Source organism: Zingiber officinale, chromosome 4B, assembly GCF_018446385.1.
Source record: "Zingiber officinale cultivar Zhangliang chromosome 4B, Zo_v1.1, whole genome shotgun sequence".
In the NCBI taxonomy this organism is placed as follows: Eukaryota; Viridiplantae; Streptophyta; class Magnoliopsida; order Zingiberales; family Zingiberaceae; genus Zingiber; species Zingiber officinale.
Genome location: NC_055993.1, coordinates 68,954,689 through 68,963,035, shown reverse-complemented (window position 1 = coordinate 68,963,035; position 8,347 = coordinate 68,954,689).

Here is an 8,347-nt window from a genome sequence, read left to right as displayed (position 1 = left end):
AGTACATATATTGACAAGGTACTCCTTCGGTTTGCCATGCAGAACTCCAAGAAGGAATTTCTGCCGATGTCACATGGCGTGAGTCTTTCGAAGACTCAAGGTCCCTCTTCTAGAGAGGAGAGAGACCGCATGGATCAGATCCCTTATGCCTCAGCCATAGGATCGATCATGTACGCCATGCTGTGTACTCGACCTGATGTCTCGTATGCTTTGAGCATGACGAGCAGATACCAGTCAGATCCAGGTGAAAGTCACTGGATAGCGGTCAAGAATATTCTTAAGTACTTACGAAGGACTAAAGAATATTTCTTGATATATGGAGGCAATGATGAGCTAACTGTAAAGGGTTACAGTGATGCCAGCTTTCAGACCGATCAGGATGATTACCGATCGCAGTCAGGGTTCGTATTTTGCATTAATGGTGGTGTTGTCAGCTGGAAGAGTTCGAAGCAGGATACAGTAGCTGATTCGAGTATATTGCTGCATCAGAGGCAGCAAAGGAGGCAGTTTGGATCCGCAAGTTCATCACTGAACTTGGGGTGGTTCCTAACATCGCTGACCCAGTTGAGCTCTATTGTGACAACAATGGAGCTATAGCGCAGGCGAAGGAACCTCGCTCACACCAGCGGACCAAGCACATACTACGGCGCTTCCATCTCATTCGAGAGATTATCGATAGAGGAGATGTGAAGATTTGCAGAGTACCTACAGAGGCTAACATCGCAGATCCCTTGACCAAGGCTTTGGCACAGAGGAAGCATGATGGTCACACTAGGTCTTTAGGCCTTAGAGCCTATACTGATTGGCACTAGTGCTAGTGGGAGATTGTTAGTTAGAGCCCTAGAGCCAATCATTTGATGATTGTATGGACTCATGTATATCATATTCTTGTATATTAATAAAGGCATTTGTTTGGTTATTATACTTATTTATATTAGTGCCAAATAGACTAAGTATAATAGCGTCCTTGAGTAGAAGGTTCATACCTATATCAATCGATTAGTTGAATCGATAGTGAGATGATATAGGGAACACTACTCTAAATCATTCCTAGTCGAGTATTAGCATTCAGGGACAATGTTAATACAATAAGACTAGCATGTAGGTCAGCTCGATGACTTGATCTCACAAGTCATGGATATAGAGATATCAAGTTGACACATGGGTATGTATTAGAGAATGTATACTGAATGACCCGCCATGAGAAAGTATCATGGATCGTTATATGAGTGTCATATACTTTCTCATGTGGCTATTAGTATGACTATTAGTCCTTAGACCTGAAGTCACCATGGATCCCTACATAAGGAGTTATGTACTTTAGTTTCGTCAAACGTCACCCGTAATTGGGTGGACTATAAAGGCGATTACTGGGTATATAACGAATTATGTAGAGGGATGTGAGTGATGTAGATGGGATCTATCCCTCCTATATGACGGGAGCGACATCGGTATTCTTGATAGAGTGAGACCACTAAGTGCATGGCCATGCCCAAATGAGTCAACATTAGATGTTGAGCTCATTTGATCGAGTGAGTCTACTTGGAGTTCAAGATTTAGATTGATTAGAGGATGACACGGTCTATGCCTCATATTGATCAATCTAGATGTCTAGGATAGAAGGACACTTGTCATTATTTTGTGAGTAGTCACAATTGGTAGTCACAAGGTGATGTCGGATCTTGACATTCTTGTAACTTGGGTAGTAATGATGTGTTGCTAGATACCGCTCATTACTTATGCTCCTAAATGGGATTAGGGCATTGCCAACGTTACAAGAACCTATAGGGTCACACACTTAGGACAATTAGGTGGAGATTAGGTTCATATGATGAACCAAGAGGATTAGATTCATTTGATGAATCAAATTGGATTAAGAGTAATCCTAATTGGGCTAACTTGAGTTCGACTCAAGTTGATTCATGTGTTAAATGAGTCTAGTTTAGATTTTGACTCATTGAATCAATTTAATTTAATGAATTAGATTCATTATATTAAGTTGGCTCGAATCAAATGGTTGGATTAGATCCACCATGGTAGAGATTGAGTCAAGTTTGACTTGACTTGAGAAGGAAGACCAAAGATCAATTTTGACTTGACCTTTTGCCACCTCATTGGTGAGTTGGCATTAGGTGGACCAATAATGATGTTCCACATCATCATGGGTGCCACCTCATGGAAGTTACAAAGCCACTCTCTTAATGGTTTCATATTAATTGCAATTAATGCAATTAATGTGATTTTTGAAAGTGGCCGGCCACTTGGTTTTTGTGTGAAAAATTCATTTTTCATTCACTTGTGTGCATCTTCTTCCTTCTCCCTCTCAAGCTCTCCCTCTCCCTCTCCTCCCTTGGCCGAACCACATAGGTGCTAGCACACCTTGGTTTTTGGTCATCTCCATCTAGTGTGTCCGTGTGGATACTTCTAGAGGACCGGCGCTTGACGGTCTTGAGATCCGGCATCATTTGGACGAGCGGGAACGCGAAGGGCATCGCATCAAAGGTATAAAGTGTTTTCTTTTATAGATCTACTGTAGATCGTAAAGTTTTTCAAACTCGTACTCGTATTTTCGTTCGGTTTTACCTTGCACGAGATCCGTGGCTTGGGCGATTCGGGGTTTCCGCGACGCGAAAAGCGGTTTTCGCGGTCCGAAGAACCCAACAATCGGAAGGGTAGGAGAAGGGGTGGATGTTGAAGAGATCAGAGGTTGGGTAGAGGGTTAAGAAAAAATGATTGATGATTGATGAGGTCACTCTGGGGCATCAATGGTGGTCTTTGTATAAGGAGATGCAGAGAAACTGGGGTCTAAAGAACTACCCGATAAAGAAAGGTCCTTTCGAGTTCGAATGGAACCAGGGGTAGAGAGAACCGGATAAAGGGCGGAAAGGGTTTACTCAAGAGATTGCTCTTGTGTATCCTCTAGGCAAAATCTTCCTGGGCAGAAGATAAGGGTAGAGAAGTTGTCTCTGTGGGGACTGCTAGCCTCTTGGGAGGAGGGGCAAGGGTAATCTTTCTCCCTTTGCATTTTTTCTTTGGGGAGGCACCCTTCTCCACTGGATAATCCTCCAGCATTGGAAGCACATCAGGGGAAATTATCTCCAAAAGCGATAATCACGATGAGCTCAGTTGCATGACTTTCAAAAGCTTCATCAGAGGAGACGGTCAAAGGTAAGCCTCGTTCGGCTAATAATTCTTGCTCCTTGGCATGAATCTTTGCTATTTTCAGGTTGATTGCTTTATCAACTAGAGCCTTCAAAATAGCATCCACTACATGAAACAAAAAACACCTTAGTTAGTAATAATGTAAGAATTGAATTACCAAAACTTACCAAAGGAGCTAGATAGTTTCTTGGGGATAGGGCTTAATCCAAATAGATATAGGAGGTCTTCGTGTAGCCACCTATAAATTCTAAAATGTTGATTATTTACTTTAGGAAGATAAGAAACAAAAATGGGATTCTGTTTGAATTGGCCGAGGTAAGGAAGAGGAGGAAAAGAGGATTGTCAATCGATAGGCCAGGTAGACGGCTCTGGCATTTCCATGAAAAAGAAATGAGATTTCCATCTTTTGTTCGAAGATGGCATGCCCTCGAAAAAGATAGCCTTTGGTCAGGACTGGAAAAGAAAGGCACTGAGTTTTGATTTCTTGGGATAGGAGAAGAGAAAAAGCTTATGGGGTGTTGGGGGAATGTTGAATAGGTGAAACAACATGAACATCTTGTACATATACCAAAAGGCATTCGAGATGAACTATTGTAAGGTGATTTGGAAGTATCGACTTACTTCCGATAAAAAAGGATGGACAGGAAAGCGTAAAGCTTCCACTAACTAGTCAAAAAAGAAGGTGATATGATTAGGGGGAGGAAGGTGAGGCCGATCGTCGAGATAGGGCAGGATGATGGTATACCCTTTAGGGATTTCATACTTAGATCGGATGTAAGCCCCATTAGAATCATCAAAGGTGGAACAGGTAGAGGTATACCACGGGTGAATGATTCTTGAGCTATAAGAAGAATTTATGGGAGGAGAACAACTTACTAGATCACTTAAGGCGTAGGAGGAGAAGAAATGGCGGAGAAAGGTTCGCCGGAAAAAAACTAAAGAAGATGAAGTACAAGTGCTAAGAGTATCGACTGCTTAGGATTTTTTATAAAAATTAGTTTAACTGTGGTCACTTGATTAAAACGGCATGCACTTTGGAGGACCATTGTTCTACAAGGAAGGCGTATCATCAATTTGTGCAAATTAGCGTGCACTAGAACTTATTTCGAAAAACAGAAAGGGAAGAAACATGGCATCAACCCATGAATGGGCATTTATGATGGAAGTGGCAACCATATTATTTCTCTGACCATGAACCTCTCCATGCATCCTCAGTAATCTCATTTGAGAAAAACTGGTTGTGGAAGTCTCCAAGGTACAAAAGGAAGGAAGCGTGAAAAGGTTGAGCAGGCAAAATTAAGACTTGAGTCCAGTCAATCAGCACACCTCCTTCGACTAGACTTAAAGGGGAGGCTAGTGATACGGGTTATGATGGATGTACCAAGAAGGTGATGTGGAGATTAAAGTCAAGATGACATGGCAGTCCTACTCCCAAAGGAGTAACATCTCCTCCTTTGGCCAGGATCAGCTGCCTAGTGTTAAAGTTCTTAGGTTGACCATACCGAGGTTTAAGTTGATCAGGGAAAGAGGTTCATCCCTTAGACTGAGCAAATCAGGGAAGTTTTGTCCTAAGGGTGGCCAGACCTTGAGGCGGCCAAGATTAAGGTCAGCCAGTCTTACGCATTGGCCGGAATGACTGACTCGCTCTATAACAACCCGACTATAGTGGGTAGCACGCAAGTGTATCTGCCCAATCTTAAAGTTGGGCGAACATGTATGCTCTGATCGTATAAGTACCCAGCCGAGAAATGACACAGTGTGGATGCATCTCTCTTAGTAACCCCTTAAAGGCTTGGGCGGATAAAGGGACGACCGGATTTGCAACACTTATCCTCATATTATCACCTAGGCAGGATTTCAGCAAAACATATGGTATCAAAAGGAATTCTAGGAAGCATGAGGTACTGTATTATTCCTAGAGTGGATTTCCAACATGACTAAGACATTATATCATTCTTAAGCAAATGTCTTGAAGCTATGGAAAATATAACAGAGCAACTTAAGGAATGACTGTGATATATTCAACAGGTATTCCAATCAAGTGGTTGGCTTAAGGCGGCTGAGATATATTTAGCAAGTATTCCAATCAAGCGACCTGCTTAAGGATCGACCGAGATATATTCAGCAGGTATTCCAATCATGCGGTCGGCTTAAGGATCGACCAAGATATATTCAACAGATATTCTAATCAAGCAGCCAACTTAAGGACTGGCCGAGATATACTTATCAAATAACATCAGCCCAACAAGTTAGATGGCTTAAAGGCCATCCGAGACCTATTGAATCAACAACATCATCCTAAAAAGGTGGCCAGCTTAAGGACTAGTCAGGTTATATTCAATCGATAACAACATCTCAACAAGGCAGTCGGTTAAGGGCCATCCAAATCATGTTAGCAGATAATATCTCGATAACTTGTCACAATAACAACTCTGTGTCAAAGAATATTCTTCTAGAACCTTTTTTAGGGGGCATCGTGTCTCCTATTAGTAGACCAATAATAATAGCATATTTCTTCATCAACCTCAGCAATAACAGAATCTATAAATGACAAAAGAGGTATACATGTGGGTAAGAAAAAGATTCCTCAAATAATTATGGTGCATTGCCTAACAACCTCTGACACACTTCGCCATCTCATGATTATGGAGGTTATGTGAGGTGGGATACAGAAGGGGAGTCCTCTCCATGATGAAGGATTGAAGGAGAAGCTTCTTTCGAAGAGAAAGGTCTTCTGATGGTTAATCATTCGTCCACCGTGCCTAGCGCATCATCTCCGCAGGTCTCAGAAAAGATCATCGAGATTCATTAAGGTACGCTTTAAATACATTTCTGAGAACACCCGAGTAAACATCCATAGTCGACTCATTTTACATCTCTAAGGGCCTCGAGATTAGTACATTAAAAAATTTATTTTATGTTTTTGAACTTCACGAATCAAGAAGTGTAAGCTTAAGAAATAAAGAAGAAAAGATGGCTCATAACTTAGTATTGAAGGCTAGCCAGAAGGGCAAACCAAATTTAGACACATCACTCAATGAATATGAAGCTGCTTTTATGGTAAGAAAATTCAATAATTTTTTTTAAGTCCAACAAGTTCAACAAGAAATTTTCACAAAGAAAATGAAAGGTGTGATGCTATAACTACTAAGAAGAAGGGCACATCAAGGACAACTACCTAAAACTGAAGGATAAGGACAAGAACAAAAGACCAACCCAACAAAGGCACAAGAACCTAAAGGCAACATGGGATGAAACATCGTCATTAGAGTCAAAGATTGAAGCATACATCGGACTTGCGCTGATGATAAGTCACCAAGAAGAAGACGAAGAAAGCTCATCTGAAATGAGCATCAAGAGCATCAATGAAGGGGGAAAATGTTAGAGGGAAGTAGAAATGAAGGGGGAGTGTTGGATACCAAGATCGACAAGGTAAGTCAGGTATGAACTCTACCTCCTGACAAACTGTATAAATTTTTTAAATTGCTTTCAAAAAATTCTTGTCAATTAGAATTAGAAAATAAAAAATTAATAAAGAAAAACTTAGAGCTAAAAGTGAATTAGCAAAATTTTATCGATTAGAAGATTTCGATAAGTTAAAAATTGAAAATGAAAAGTTAAAAAACAAATAGAAATATTGAAAAGAAATGATGTATGCCTAAATCTTAGTTCTTTTCAAAATTCAAAGTTTAAAAGTTATGGTACGCTTATTTGGTACCTTAGACACCATAAGGGTCAAATTATAAAGATTTCATAAAAATTAATTTTCAGAAAGTATTTGGTTAATCCGGTAGGAAATAATTTATTTTGGATACCAAAATCATGCTTGGCTCAATAAATTAATTTCATATGCATGCTAGAAAATTAATTTGCTTGATTTATTCCTTTATGGTAAAATTAATTATTTCATTAGTTTTTATCATATTTTATGCTCAAAATTTTATCTAAGAAAAATGGAAACATTATCTACTAACAGAAAAAATTTTAAAATTTTTTGATCGCCAGATTATTGTTTATTAATTTTTTTAGCAAAAATCATATTTTTAAAATTAAAATTATTTTAGATATTTATTTCTTGAAAAAAATTATGATAAAATATTTATATCCTCTATCAAAAGTATTTTTTTTTCAAAATTTTCTGATCATTAATTTATTTTCTACGAATTTTTTTTGACAAAATGATAATTTTTAATATTAAAAATTCTTAAAAAGTCAATTTTTGAAAATTTTGATTTTCTATAGATAGACTCTTTGTTTTATATACTTAAGGTTACAAGATTTTTCGAGTTCAAAATCTATTTTTAAATATTTTTTGAAAAATTATATCTCTCTTGATAAAATAATTTATAATTTCTTATATTAATCTTGTTTGCTCTTGAAATTTTTATCACTATTCTAGATTATTATATTTAATATTGATAATAAATTTTCAAAAGTTAAAAATTATTTTTTCAAACAACTAGTTTTTAAATCATGAAAATTTATATTTTTAAAAATAATTCCCAAAATTTTTTCTTAGTGTTAGTCACTACTTATGTATCCCTTATATATATATATTTTTAATTTATTTTTGATATTTACTCTTGCTTTTAATATGATCAAAGGGGGAGAAATAGGAGGGGTAAAGTTAGGACTTATTTGTAAAATGTTAAGTTGAACTTAATTGATATATTCATGTCAATTTATTTCTATTAAACAAATTTTTTATATCTATTTTACCCTAACTTTAATTGGAGTTGATGCATATCAAAAAGGGAGAGATTGAAAGTACTCTGGATAAGTTTTGATGTGATCAACTGGGTTAAATTAGGTCCTGTGATGTTTTGATCATTATATCCAAGTGTGCAAGAACTTAGGAACAAAAGAAGTCGAGTGGAAGACGTAGTAAACAAGAAGGATGGCACGAAAATTAAGTCGACAAGCTCGATGCATCCAAGAGATGAGAAGCTGTGAAAGAGTACACCGGTGGAGCAAGAAGGATGCACATGGGGCTTCCAAGGAATGAGAAGCCGGAGCGGAAGACTGCTTGAGGGGAGAAGGCCGAAGTTGGGTTCTAATATATTCAACTCTGGAAGGCCAGAGGATCACCCAAGCGACTGGAGAAGAAGCCAACGACTGGAGAAGGCACCGGACGGTCAGCGCTGATTGGTCCAGGCGCCTGGACCACTTTGGTGCCAAAAGGGTG